Raw genomic sequence first — 15756 nt, 5'->3', positions numbered from 1 at the left:
CTAAACTGTTTAGCCATTCTTTATTTCCACAAACACACACTTCCTCTGCCACCGATGCTCAGTAGCAGCAGTGTGTACTATCCACAAGATGCTCCGCAGAAATTTGCCAAAGATCCTTAGACAACACGTTCCAAACCCACAACCACTTACATCTAGAAGGACAAGGGCAGCAGAGACATGGGAACACCACCACCATCTGTAAGTTCCACTTCAAGCCACTCACCATCCTGACTTGGAAATATATCGTTTTTCCTTCAGAGTCCTCGGTCAAGTTCCTGGAATTTGTTCCAAACAGCATTATAGGGCAACCTACAGCATATGGACGGTGACTGTTCAGGAAGTCAGCTCACCTCTACTTTCTCAAGAGCAATTAGGGATGGGCTATAAATGCTGGCCAATCTGCGATGTTCACATCCCACGAGTGGATAAAACAAAGCAACTTAATCTCAGGAATCAGCCAAATAAATATCTTTTGAATGGTCTAATTGTATACTAGATATCTCAGGTCATGGTTATATAGTCACACAGCACAGAAGTGACTCTGCACTGACCTATCTACACTAATCCCACTTTTCAGCACTTGGCACATTGCCTTGAATGTTATGATGTTTCAAGTGCTCACTTTTTAAATATTGTGAGGTTTCCCAGCTCCATTACCCTCCCAGGCAGGGCATTTCAGATTCATAGTCTGATACAATTCAATTAGTTTCCCCTTCAACCTTCTCTTCTCTAAAGAAAACAACCCAAGCCTATCTGGCCTCTCTTCACAGATAAAATGCTCCAAACCAGCCAACATCTTGGAGAACCATCTTTGCATCCACTTCAGTGTAATCACATCCTTCCTACAGGGTGTTAACCAGAACTGCATACAATACTCTATAAGTCTGTAAAGTTCTTGCTACCTCAAGTATTCAGATAGCAAATGCTTTCTCAACAGGCACACTGTTGTTTCATCAGAATTCAGGTCAATGTAAAAGAGCCTCACTGTATTCCTTACAGCCTTTGACTATAGTGAGGAACCTCCATGCAGAGTTTTCAGAACGACAGCCATGATCCTCAACCAACGATCTGTCCAATTTGTCTTTACCCTTTCATGGGATCCTGTTTCTCAAATTAATGACCACACAGTCAGCAAGGTTCAAACTGAAGTATTGTGGCTACTGTGCATACATCTGTGTTATTGTATTCCTGTGGATAGACCCTGAACTACAATTCAATTGATTGGAAATCTTTCCTAGCACTGACACTGCCATAAAATTAATGAGGGCCTGCATTGTTACACAGGGGCCATTTGATTTTTAGGCAAACATTTACCATCTGGCCCCTTTCATGCTGTTGCCTTATTCCATGCAGTAATGGTGGTTGCCCTGGAAAACAACATTTTGTGTAAGCTGCTTGAAGCACAGCTGCACAAAACATCAGCTAAGTCTGCAAATACCACCACTAGCTTGGAATGATCCAGTTAAATAAAAGCTTGATGCTGTGGTGATGTTCAAAGCAACTGAAAGGACTGTATAAATGAGAGATGAGTAGACAGCCGAGTGAAGATGGTGACAGGCGATATCATTAGACATGTGCATGTGAGCGTGAATAGATGCTGAATTAAAAACAGAAGATGCCTGAAGTACCAGATCAACTGCCTCATCTCCTCTGGACTTCTTTTCCCAATCAGTGATAGCATCTGGCAGGGTCAGAGAGTTGTGCTGAGCTGTGTGGTTAGTATTCGGGTTTACATTGGGTGACTGCTGGAATAATGCTTTATTTATAGCTCTGTGGAAAGGGGCAGATTAGGCTGCCAGAATTCAGTTACAAGCAACAGGAAAAACCCGCAAAAGTCATCAGAAACATCAAGCATTGCATCAAAAATCAAAAATGCCAAAAACGGTCCAAATGAATGAATCCAGGTTCTGAAATGAGTACGGTTAGAATTTAGCAAATTTTGTAGCTCAGGTTGAGGTTCTGAATGTAGGTTTGCTCGCTGATCTGGAAGGTTTGTTTTCAGATGTTTCGTCACCATACTAGATAACATCACCAGTGAGCCTCCGGAGGTAGTATGGTGAAGGAATCTCTGAAAACAAACCTACATCCAGAGTTAGAATTTCTACAGTGTGGAAACAGGCCCTTCAGCCCAACAAGTCCACTCTTAACCTCCAAAGAGTATCCCACCCAGACCACTGCACTTACCCTAAACACTATGGGCAATTGAGCTTGGCTAATCATCTAACATGCACATCTTTGGAGCATAGGAGGAAACCTACATAGACCCAGGGAGAATATGCAAACTCCACACAGGCAGTCATCTAAGGCTGGATTTGAACCCAGGTCCCTAGTGCTGTGATGCAGCAGCACTAACCACTGAGCTACTATCTGGGAAGCTAGGAAAGGCCTGTTTTCTATGAGTGTGTAGTTTTTTAGAACAAAAGGAGTTTTTTGCAGCCTGGTTCACATAATTTCCATTGTGCAGATTTAGTGCAGGCACACTTCTTTATGTTAGGGAATTGGGAGGAACCCCTTGTCCAATTTTACAATGTACATGGGCAGAAGAAACAAGACCCACTCCCTGAGCACAGTATCCAGGAACTAATCCAACTATGATGGAGCATTATATCAGCCAGTCTATCAGACTGGGTTTTTAGTAGATTGCAAGGTCTGTTTTTTTTCCCTTTATGAAGTGCTCTTGTGCTATGATCCAATTCATGAAGGAAACTGGGAATCCTTTTTGGTGCATTTCTCAGGAATAGGAGAAAAGCCAATTCCTCGTTAGCACCTGCCCACAAGTAAAACCGTGTGGATATCACCACACCTTGCTAATAATATGCAAACCCTAATATGCCATTTTCTCCATACTTAATTCCAGCTGTGTAGTCGCAGAATCACAGAATCATTACAGTGCTGAAAGAGACCATTTAAATCATCATTGCTGCACTAGGTCTCTGAACGAGCAATTCATTTAGTTCCATTCCCCTGCCTTCACTCTGACATCCTGTACATTAATCCTTTCAGATGAAAGCCTCATTTAAATTTGGATATTTCTGTTGAATCTGCCTGCATCACATTCTTGTGTCCTGAAGAAGGGTTACACCTGAAATATCGACTCCTGCACCTCCTGATGCTGCCTGCCTTGCTGTGTTCCCCCAGCCTCCTGATGCTGCCTGCCTTGCTGTGTTCCCCCAGCCTCCTGATGTTGCCTGCCTTGCTGTGTTCTCCCAGTCCCCTGATGCTGCCTGCCTTGCTGTGTTCTCCCAGCTCCTGACACTGCCTGGCTTGCTGTGTTCTCCCAGCCTCCTGCCTGTCAACTTCGGATTCCAGTATCTGCAGTTTTTCTGTCTCTGCATCACATTCTTCTGCAGTGTATTCCAAATCTTACCCACTCACTGGGGGAGAAACATTTTCTCATAGTGCTTTTGCTTTTTGGGACCATTTTTTTAGATTTCTGCTCTTTTATTGTCAATCCTTTCACAAGTGTTTACTCTGCTGAGGCCCTTTGTGGTTTTGAATTTGCCTATAAAGTCCCCTTTCAGCCTTTTCTCCAAGGAACATTGCCCTAACTTCATCAATTGATCTTTTTAAAATTTATTTATGGAATGTGGGCTTCATGGGCTGGGCCAGCATTTATTCCCTATCCCTCATTGCCCTGGAATAGGTAGTGGTGAGCTGCCTTCTTGAACTGCTGCAGTCCACATGCTGTAGATAGACTCACAATGCCCTGAGGGAGAGAATTCCAAGAGAGACCTAGTGCAGCAATGATGATTTAAATGGTCTCTTTCAGCACTGTAATGATTCTGTGATTCTGCGACTACACAGCTGGAATTAAGTATGGAGAAAATGGCATATTAGGGATTGCATATTATTAGCAAGGTGTGGTGATACCACACGGTTTTACTTGTGGGCAGGTGCTAACGAGGAATTGGCTTTTCTCTTATTCCTGAGAAATGCACCAAAAAAGATTCCCAGAGTCCTTCATGAATTGGATCATAGCACAAGGTTTGGCGATGTATTTCCAAATCAGGACGGTGAGTGACTTGGAGTGGAACTTGCAGGTGGTGGTGTTCCTATGTAGTTGCCTTCCTTGTTCTTCTAGATGGAAGTGATTGCGGGTTTGGAAGGTGCTGCCCATGGATCTTTGGTGAATTTCTACTGTACATTTGTAGATAGTACACTCAGCTGCCACTGAGCATTGGTGATGAACAGAGTGGATACTTACAGACGTAGTGCCAACCAAGCGGGCTGCTTTGTCCTGGATGGTGTTATTGGAGCTGCACCCATCAAGGCAAGTGGGAGGTATTCCGTTACACTCCTGACTTGTGCCTTGTAGATGATGGACAGGCTTTGGGAAGACGGAGATTAGTTACTTGCCGCAGTATTCCAAATCTCTGACCTGCTCTTGTAGTTATTGTGTTCATGTGGTAAATCCAATTGAGTTTCTGGTCAATGATCGTCCCAAGAATGTTGAAAGTGGGGGATTCAATATGGGGGTTAGATTATGTCTTATTGGAGATGGTCATTGTCTGCCATTTATAAGGCGCAAATATGCCACTTATCAGTCCAAGTCTGGATAATGTCCAGATTATAGAATTCCTAAAGTATGGAAGCAGGCCATTTGTCCCATCAGGTCCACATTAACTGTCCTAAAGGCATCTCATCCTTGTAATCTTGCATTTCCCATGGCTAATCCACCTAGCCTGCATATCCCTGGATGCTATGTGGCAATTTAGCTCATTCTGCCCGAAACATCGATTTTCCTGCTCCTCAGATGCTGCTTGACCTGGTGTGCTTTTCCAACACCACTCTAATCTTGACAGCAATTTGGCAAAGCCAATCCACCTAACCTGCACATCTTTGGAATGTGGAAGGAAACCGGCACACCCAGAGGAAAGCGATATAGACACAGGAAGAATACGCAAACCCCACGCAGACAATCATCCAAGACTGGAATCAAACTCGGGTTCTTGGCACTGTAAGGTAGCAGTGTTAACCACTGATCCATAGTGCCACCCTAGTGTTGCATTTGAACATGGACTGCTTCAGTATCTGAGGAGTTGCGAATGGCACTGAATATTGTGTAACCATTGGCAAAGATCCCCATTTCTGATCTTACGATGGAGGGAAGGTTATTGATGAAACAGTTGATAATGGATGGACCTAGGACACAACCCTGAGGGACTCCTGCGGACATGTCCTGGAGCTGAGATGACTGACCTCCAGCAACCACACCATCTTCCAATGTGCCAACAATCGTAGAATCATAGAATCCCTACAGTGTGGGAATAGGCCATTTGGCCCAACACATCCACACCTACCTTCCAAAGAGGGACCCGCCCACACCCATTCTCCTAGTCTATTACTCCATATTTACCCCTGACTAATGCACCTAACCTACACATCCTTGAACACTATGGGCAATTTACCTAACCAGCACCTCTTTGGACTGTGGGAGAAAAACCAGAGCACCTGGAGGAAACCCATGCAGACACAGAGAGAATGTGTGCAAACTCCACACAGACAGTCGCTCAAGCAAGTCTTCAGTACTATTGTCAGGGCCAATTTGCACTATCCTGTGCCTCCATTTATTTATTGATATCACATTGAGTGAATCAAATTGGCTGAAGACCAGTGTCTGTCAATCTCTCCTGCCACTTCTAATGACTAATATAGATGCATACCCAGGGTCCTCTCCCCCTGCAGCCCATCTAGAATTGTATCTTTCATTTTTATATTGTTTCTCCATGTTCTTTCTACTGGAGTAAATAACTTTCTACTGGAGTGAATAACTTCACTTTTCTCCAGTTTGGACCATCTGTCCATCCATCCACCAACTTGTCTATGTCTTTCTGGAGCTTTATTCCATCCTCTTCAGAACTTACAATGCTTCTGAATTTAGTATCTCCTGCAAACTTTGCAAATGTGACCCAAACACCAATGTCTCTGCTGTTGATATATATCAGGAAAACAATGGCTCCACTCGAGAACCCCACTGTACACCTTCCTTCCAATATGAAAGCATCCATTAACCACTATTCTGTATCCTGTCACTCAGCCAATTACACATCCATAGCTTAATGGATTGTTGCAATCCTCTAACACATCATGCAACTACCTACCCAGATACAAGGTGAGTCCTGAAAGTGAACTTTAGTACGTTATTCAAACTATGGGAGATCCTTCACTTGACATCTAATCATGTAAATCGGATCCCAGGATCACTGAAAAGAATTTATGAGTGGGATGCCTGGTTGATATATTTCACCGTCCCTGACCCAGTGGTACTGAGCACAGTTGTCTAATCTATCCTCCTTCATGGTTAAGTGGCGAAGGTCAGTATTGATTGAATCAGGATCTTTTTTGTTCTGTATGGCTTTATGGGATGGGAAAAGTTAAATTCACTTCCCAGTAGCTTAACAAAAGGCCAATGACCTAAAACATTAGCTCTATCTTCCTTTCTGTATAGATGTTGTTCAATCTACTGGAGAGTTAGATTTGATAGTTAATTCTTCTTTCATTCTATTATTCTTCTCTCTTTCAGTTCTGTCCACAAAGAGCCTCCAGAAATCTATTGCTCATTTGCACTCTTTCTTGACACTAGAATAAATCCAGCACTTGCTAAAATTATACTCCTATTTTCCATGTTCTTGTTGCAAGCTGACATATCCACATTATGATGGATTTAATTGAGAGCTCAGTGTAAGCTGGGTATGTGGTTCAGTTCAAAGCTGCAGCACCTCCCTGCATTGAAGAAACGTGCAAACCTGTCAAATAGAGGAAGAACAGTCAAGTTGTCTTTGCTTTTGTGGGTTCTTTTAGATTTACATAAATCTATTGAGGTGACAGAATGGACAAATTCAAGGTTTGGTTGCTGTTATACAAGTGAAGTGGAAGTCACCATGGTTCTGGAACCTGATTTCCCATTCGAGAGAGACAAGAAGCACTGAGTTTAACTTGAGGGTCACCGTGCCTCAGATGATGGGCAAGGTTGAGAAGACAGGGCCTTCACAGTGACCCCAGCTGGTACAGGATTTGAACTCACACTGCTAGCATCACTTGGACATTGTCAACTGAATTAACTGACCACTTTTATACATCCACAAGGTAGGGATTGTATGATTCTATGATCCCTCTGAATACTCCATTCCAGTCACTTCAATTGAACTGAAGATTGTATATGACCTTTAACAGGTGCTCATGCAATGTTTCTACTCTCAGATGTTCCTGAGTTAGTAAAATATCTTCGTAAAACTCTTCAACATGGATAGTTTCATGAATCAACCCCTGAAGAGTGTCAACAGGATGTTCAGCTCCAGAAGTATCATAGACATGCTTAACCATTTGTACACTCAACTTCCTTTCCAACAAAGGCCACTGTTTAGCACTGCTGAATTCTGTCTAGTTCTAGCCACCTTATGAAGATTGGTACCCATTGGCATTAACATGACACCCATTCGAATCACCATTTCATTGACGCTCCTGATTGGAGACTGCAATGGTCTAACTCTTGTGTATTTCATAAATGTGATCATTTCAGATTTTTCAAACTCCTAGCTCGTTGAAGTGCTGAACCGTACAGAGTTAACTCTGCTTTTTGTTTCTTCCTCAGAATCGCAACAAATATTTTTGATTTTAGCTCACACTCTGACAGGCACGTAATGCCTAAATCTGAACTGTTACTATCTGATATTCCAGTGCTTTGCTCTGAGGGCAGACTTTCAATCAATTATGAATGAGTACTGTTCTTACTTAAAGGGTGATGCAAGATACATGTTTGATGTGGTATCCATGGTGGTACCTTAAAGGTGTTGGCAAGGAATTGTGCTGAAATACCTTTGTAATTAAATTATTTAAAATATCACTTAATGTTGCCCTTCTTATTACTTTGTGCATAGGTTCAGGGAAATCATGTTTCCAAATGTAAAGATTGTTTCAGTGTCTCTTTAATGAGAGAAGGAAGGAAGCAGTGGGTGTGACAGCTCAGCATATCTATGCTATTTTATTTGTATGTATCCACCTGCGTGCTGTCAGAAATCAAGGCAGCTGCCAAAATGGGCAGAGGTTTGCTCGAATGGTTCTCCATCTGAATTCCCAGTGCCTCCAACTGATTAACACGACATAACAGGGTGGAGTAGCAGTAAATTAAAACTCAGCTTATGAAAAGACTTATTAACATACACCATAAATTGATATAGCCCTTTCATGAACCTGCTGTGCAACAGAAAATAAAACATCATTTATACCTATTAATTTAAAAAAGGCAAAACTCGCTTCGAAAAGTATCATTAGACCAATGAAGAAAAAGTAAATAATTTGCCTTTGCGTAATGCTTTTCACAACCGTAAAACATCCTAAAGCTTCCCACAACCAATGAAGTAACATCTTGAAGTGCATTTACTATTCTAATACAGCAGCCAATTCATGCAAATCAAGGCTCCACAAACAGCAAGGTGATAATGACCAGATAATTTTAGTGATACTAGTTGAGGGATAGGTTTTGGCCAGAATTCAGGGTGAACATCTCTCTCTTGAAAAAGTGCCGTGTAATCTTTTACATCCATCTTAGGGGGTAAACATAGCCTTGGTGTATAACCTTAGATTAGATTTTTAGATTAGATTAGATTAGATTACAGTGTGGAAACAGGCCCTTCGGCCCAACAAGTCCACATCGACCCGCCGAAGCGAAACCCACCCATACCCCTACATTTATCCCTTACCTAACACTACGGGCAATTTAGTATGGCCAATTCACCTGACCTGCACATCTTTGGATTGTGGGAGGAAACCGGAGCACCCGGAGGAAACCCACGCAGACACGGGGAGAACGTGCAAACTCCACACAGTCAGTCACCTGAGTCGGGAATTGAACCCGGGTCTCTGGCGCTGCGAGGCAGCAGTGCTAACCACTGTGCCACCGTGCCACCCACCAACACACAGCCAAAAACACAGATGGAGCTTCAGTGCATCGTTTGCTCAGAGCTTCAGTGGTTTGTCAAGTTAGATTATGTGGTCAAGGCATGCTGCTGGCACAGCTAAAAGCTTGTTCAATTCTGAATCCTATCAGGTTTAATTTGGATATTGATATTTTCAGAAATCACTGCTCAGGACTTTTACCTTTTCAATGATTCATAGTGGCAATGATCCAGTGATACTGGGCCTGAGATTTGAGATGAAGAAAAAAATGGATTATAATTCCTGGAAGCATGATTTATTAATGAAGGTACTAACCTGGATAACAATGCATTAACAACCCAAATGGCAACTTGATTATTCTTCAATTGCCTTTCAAAATATTGCCAAGAACTTTGAACTTTGTAGAAATAAAGTGATGTATTTCTTGTTGCTGTTGAATGCAAAGGTTGGGAATTCTATTCAAGGTCACTTCTCCATTTATACACCTTTATCTGAAATTAATACAATAACTCAGAAAATGTATTCAATATATTTAGTGTATCTGGAATGTCTGCTCCATTCCCAGTGCTTTCAATTTCTATCATTACTCTAATAGGCACAGCATTGACAATATTCACCAGAATGACCTCCAGAAACACTCAAATTCTGACTTTAATGTCAGCTGTAATTATTTTCGTCCTGGAACAGGATGCCACCAGGTGGATTTTTTTGTTATTTTGCATTTGCTAGACTTATCAACAGAATTGAGCTCCAACACCCTCCCAGTAATGTGTGATCTGCAGACTTGACATTTGCACACTATTACTTGTGACACCATTGATATCATTGCTTGCCTCATACTCTGCTGAGCTTGATGTGATGTTAAATTTTAAGCAATCTAGTTAAGATTCCCCTGTGTATGTGTTCTGCGTTAGAATGCTTTACGTTGACAGTCTCTTTGTAGGTGAGAGATTGTGTCATAAGTTTACTTGGTTTGAAAGCATCCACGGTCATGTAAATCTGGGTTTCTTATTTATATTTTATATTGAATCTGCAAGAGCTTTTACGGGTCATCCTCTATCATTAAGCCATCAATTTTAAAATTCACTTTACATTCTGTAGGCAAATAGTTTCAAATCTGCAGAGCATGTTGTTTTTATATTAAATTACTCCCAATGATTAGCTGTACTAATCTTAGGATCGAAGATTTATTCAAATTGGAATGGTGCTTTAGCAGTTTTTAACGGAATAAGTGATGGTTTGGGTATTACAATTCAATATGTTCCAAATGTTCAAATGGCATAATCCATAGGTCTTGGTATTTCTTTGTAGTGAGATCGATCATCTGTTCCCAAGTGGTTTATGTTGTGGCACTTTCCATATTATAACACTTGTGGCAGGATCATACTTGACAATTGTATTGGAATTCTTTGGAGATCTAACTAGTAGAGTTGATCGGGGGAGCCAGTGGATGTGTTTTATTTGGACTTTCATAAGGCTTTCGACAAAGCCCCACATCAGAGATTAATGTATAAAATTAAAGTGTTTGGGATTAGGGGTGGTATACTGAGATGGATAGAAAATTGGTTGGCAAAAAAGAAACAGAGTAAGATTAACTAGGTCTTTTTTCCAGATGGCAGTCAGTGGATAACAGGATATCATAGGGATCAGTGCCACATTCTCAGAATTCAGAATATATGTTGCTGATTCAGATGATGGAACTAAACATAGTTAAAAATCACATAATACCAGGTTATAGTCCAACAGGTTTAATTGGAAGCACTAGCTTTCGGAACGCTGCTCATTCATCAGGTGGTTGTGGAGTACACAGAATTTCTGTGTCTTACAATTGTGTACTCCACAACCACCTGATGAAGGAGCAACGCTCAGAAAGCTAGTGCTTCCAATTATACCTGTTGGACTATAACCTAGTGTTGCGTGATTTTTAACTTTGTACACCCCCGTCCAACACCAGCATCTCCAAATCAGAACTAACCATAGATCTCCAAATTTGCAGATGTCACAAAGCTGGGTGTGTGTGTGGGGGGGGGGGGGGGGAGATGTGAGGAGAATGCAGGGATTCTTCAGAGTAATTTGGGCAGGTTGAGGGAGTGGGTTAACACCTGACAGATACAGTATAACGTGGGTAACTGTGAGCTTACCCACTTTGGGAGAAAAATTAGCAAGGCAGACTGTTACCTGAATGGCTATAAATTAAGAGAGGGGAATGTGCAATGAGACTAAGGTGCCCTTGTACACCGGTTGCTGAAGGTAAGCATGCAGATCTAGTAGGCAGTAAAGAAAACAAATTCTATATTGACCTTCACAGCAAGAGGATCCAGTACAAGAGCAGGGATGTCTTGCTGCAATTATACAAGGCTTTGGTGAGTCCACAGCTGGAATATTGTGTGCAATTTTGTTCTCCTTAGCCAAGGAAGAATGCAGCAAAAGTTTATCAGACTGACTACTGGAGTGGCAGGACTAACATATGAGAAGAGGTTGAATCAGTTAAGATTATATTCTGAAGAGAATTGTCTCAGAGAAAGCTATGAAATTCTAACAGATTTAAACAAGATAGATGTAGGAAGGATATTCCTGATGGCAGGGGAGTCCAGAACCAGGGATCACAGTCTAAGGATATGTGTTAAACCATTTAGGACTGAGATGAGGAGCAATTTCTTCATCTGAAGAGTGGTGAGCCCATGAAATTTGCTGATTACAGAAACCACTACTGCCATATGAGAGAAGATGAGTTAGAAAGTGACCATCTGGACAGAGCTTAGAAATAGATAAAGACCAATCACTTTTCTGGGATTATACTACAGGCCTCCCAATCAGAGGGAGATAGAGAAGCAGATATATAGGCCAATCACAGCGAGGAGTGAGAGGAACAGGGTTATAGTTATAGGATTTCAACTCTGCTAACAATGACTGGGATCACCTTTCTGTGAAAGAATTAGAAGGGGTGGAAGTTTTAAAGTGAACCCAGGAGAGCTTTTAGTAGTAGTAATAGTGGTACTAGAGTTGGGGAAATGCTAGACCTAATCCTGGGGAATGAAGCCAGTCAAATGTTGAAGTTGCAATGGGTGAGCATTTTGGGAATAGTGACCATAACTCTGTAAGTTTCAAAGTCATTTTGGAAAGAGATAAGACTACTACAGAAATTAATTGCCTACATCGGTGGAAGGCCAATGTCAATATCATTGGATTAGATTAGATTACTTACAGTGTGGAAACAGGCCCTTCGGCCCAACAAGTCCACACCGACCCGCCGAAGCGCAACCCACCCAGACCCATTCTCCTACATTTATCCCTTCACTTAACACTACAGGCAATTTAGCATGGCCAATTCACCTATCCTGCACATTTTTGGACTGTGCGGGGAAACTGGAGCACCCGGAGGAAACCCACGCAGACACGGGTAGAATGTGCAAACTCCACACAGACAGCTGTCCGAGGTTGGAATCGAACTGAGGTTCTAGAATATATTAAGATTAATACTGAGTGGTGATTTGGAAGTGCCGGTATTGGACTAGGGTGTACAAAGTTAAAAATCACACAACACCAGGTTTTAGACCAACAGGTTTATTGGAAGTCCTAGCTTTTGGAATGCGACTCCTTCATCAGGTGGTTGGAAGGAGGAGGTATTAGATGTTTTAGCATAAAATTGCATAAATCCCGAGGGCCTGATGAGATGTATTTCAGGTGCTATGGGAGGCAAAAGAGGACATTGCTGGGGTCCGGATGGAGATGCTTAATACTTTGCTGGCCATGAGTGAGGTAAGTAAATGTTGACTGGAGGATGGAAAATGTGGTTCCTTTGTTCAAGTAGGGTAGCAGGTAACTATAGTTAGTCTGACATCAATGGTATGAAAATTATTGGAAAAGTTCTGAGGAACAGGATTAATCAACACAGGATTAATCAACAGGCAGGGATTGATCAGAAATAGTCAGCATGGATTTGGTGGAGGGAGATCCTGTTTGACTACTTTAATTGAGCCTTCTGAAAAAGTGACTAAATATATCAATGAGAGTAATGCAGTTGATATGGTGCACATGGACATCAGTGAGGCCTTTGACATGATCGCAAAGGGAAGGCTGGTCCAAAAGATAACAGCCCATGGGATCCAAGGCAAATTGGTAAACTGGATCCAAAATTGGCTTTCAAATAGGAGGTATAGGGTGATGGTGGGGGGTTGTGTTTGTGATTGGAAGCCTGTGACAAGCGGTGTTCCACAGGGGTGGGTGCTGGCACTCTTGCTGTTTGTTATGTACATTAATAAATTGGATGTCAATGTGGCATGTATAATTAGTAAGTCTGTAGATGAAATGCATATTGGCGATATTGATTTCACCAACCAAGCCATAGAATATAGGAACAAGGAAGTCTTATTACCACTGTATAAAGCATTGTTTAGGCCACAGATGGAATACTGTATGCAATTAGATTCCCTACATTATGGAAACAGGCCCTTTGGCCCAACAAGTCCACACCGAACTTCCAAAAAGTAACCCACCCAGACCCGTTCCCCTCCCCTATATTTACCCCTGACTAATGCACCTAACAATATGGGCAATTTAACATGGCCAATTCACTGACCTGCACATCTTTGGATTGTGAGAGAAAACCCACACAGACATGGGGAGAACGTGGAATCTCCACACAGACAGTTACCCAAGGCAGGAATTGAACCCAGGTTCCTGGTGCTGTGAGGCAGCAGAGCTAGCCACCCGAGCCACTGTACCACCCTAAAAAAAAGAAATAAATTCTCGTTGCCACACTGAAATGATGTAATTAAACTAGAGGTGGTATCAACGAAATTCACCAGTACGTTGCCTGAGATATAAAGTCTCAGTTATGAGGAGAGACTGGATAGCCTGGGTTTGCTTTCCCTGAAGCAGAGGAGGCAGAGGGGTATCTGACTGAGCGATACAAAATTATGCAAGGCATAAGTAAGGGGGATCATGAAAAACCTTTTCCCTTGGCAGACATGTCTAATACCAGATAGCATACGTTCTATGTATAAAACAAATGCAACGCTGAAGCACATCACATATTAGGGCTGATGACCAATGACTTGGTCAAAGAGAAAGGTTTTAAGAAGCAAAATCAAAAATTGTTGGGAAAACTTGGCAGATCTGGCAGCATCTGTGGAGAGAAAGCAGAGTTAACATTTTAGTTCTGAAGAAGGGTCACTGGATCTGAAACATTAACCGTGTTTTCTCTTCAGATACGGCCAGACCCGCTGAGCTTTTCCAGCAGTTGCTGACTTCTTTCTGATTTCCGGCATCCGCAGTTCTTTGTTTATTTCTCTTTAGGTTCTCAAAAACGTCTGTAAGGATGAAAGTGAGGTAGACAGGTGATGAGATTTAAGGAGGAGATTCCTCACCTTGGGGACTTGGCAACTGAAGATCAAATGCAAACTGGTTGCTCGCTTGGCAAAATACCTCCACTTTATCGGTGAGAATGACCTCAACCTCACAATTGCCTCCCAGTTCAATACACTACTTTGCTCTCTCGCTAATTCTTCTGAGTTGGGCCTGTTGCAGTTTTCCTGTGAAGCTCACCTCAAGCTGGAGGAACACCTCATTTTCTGCTTCAGCACTTTACAGACTTCAGGATTCAACATTGAGTTTGAGAACATCAGACCATGATCACCATGCTCTACTTTAATTACCTCGTCCCCACCACCCCATCATCACCACTGTGTTACGTTTGTATGGCCTCGCTCTTTATTGACCTGACCCTTTTTCTTTTGTCCAGACTTATCATAAACATCCATTTTGCATCATAATCTTTCCTTTACCACCACTGACACTCCTTTTCTCTTTTGCTCAGGATGCCTTCACCATTTGTTCCCTTTACCACTTTGTCAATAGCATAAACTCCATAATTTTCCAGCCCCCTGCAGTTCTGGAGAAGAATCAACGGACTCAAAATGTTAGCTCTCTCTCTCTCTCTCTCTCCCCACAGTTGAGTTTCTTCAGTACTTTCTGTTTTTATTTCAGAGTTTCAACATTCCACTCTATTTTGCATTTGCATTGTGATGTCTGCTATAATAACAACTCAAAACATTTCACCTAGTCAACCTGCACTCCTGTTTTTTAAACAATTGTTCATACCAACTTTGTTTTCTTCTTTGGCGGTCTGTCACAGTGTTGTATGGAAAAGACCAAAATAACTCTCATGTGTTAAGTGCAGCACAAACAAAATGGTGTCATAGAGCAGAGTCAACGGAATTGTGTCGCTAAAGCAGTTCATGAAAATGTTTGCAAATATGGTACAGCTCTCTAACTGGCTCATGTTTTACAGCTTGACATGATCCGCTGTCATCTATTCCATCCTTTCTCTTCACTGCTTCCTTATTAATGAAAGGCTGGATCTTTCAAGTTGCTGTAAAATGTTTACATGCCAGCTGTTTCCCCAATTAAGAGGAGTGAAGTTTAAAAAGCAGCTGTACAATCTTGTAAGGGAGAAAACAGCACTAATTGCATTGAGGGCAAGGCCTAGATTCTAGTGGAATTGGAAAGGAAGTAAGTGTCATCAGGCTGTCACCACAACAAAAACGCAAGAGTCGTGAGAGAATGCTCCCATGACATTGAGCAGGCTTAAAGGTGCTGTTAAGCCATCCTGAGGTTCTACAGCAGAATGGGGAAAGGAAAAAAATTGACAAAGAATGACTTGATATAACAAGCAGTGATCACAATAATGGATAAAGAGCAGGTAATTAGGAAACCTCCATGAATATATCCAAACACAGGCTTTAGAAAAGAGTTAAAAGTTGTTTTAGCTACTAAGTTTGCCTGAAAGCATTCTTTATTTCCACTTAATTTGAATACCCAGCTCCATAACATGTCATTTTGCAAAATAAAATTGTCACT

The sequence above is a fragment of the Chiloscyllium plagiosum genome, chromosome 24 (genome assembly GCF_004010195.1).
Source record: "Chiloscyllium plagiosum isolate BGI_BamShark_2017 chromosome 24, ASM401019v2, whole genome shotgun sequence".
In the NCBI taxonomy this organism is placed as follows: Eukaryota; Metazoa; Chordata; class Chondrichthyes; order Orectolobiformes; family Hemiscylliidae; genus Chiloscyllium; species Chiloscyllium plagiosum.
Note: the sequence above shows the minus strand (reverse complement) of the source record.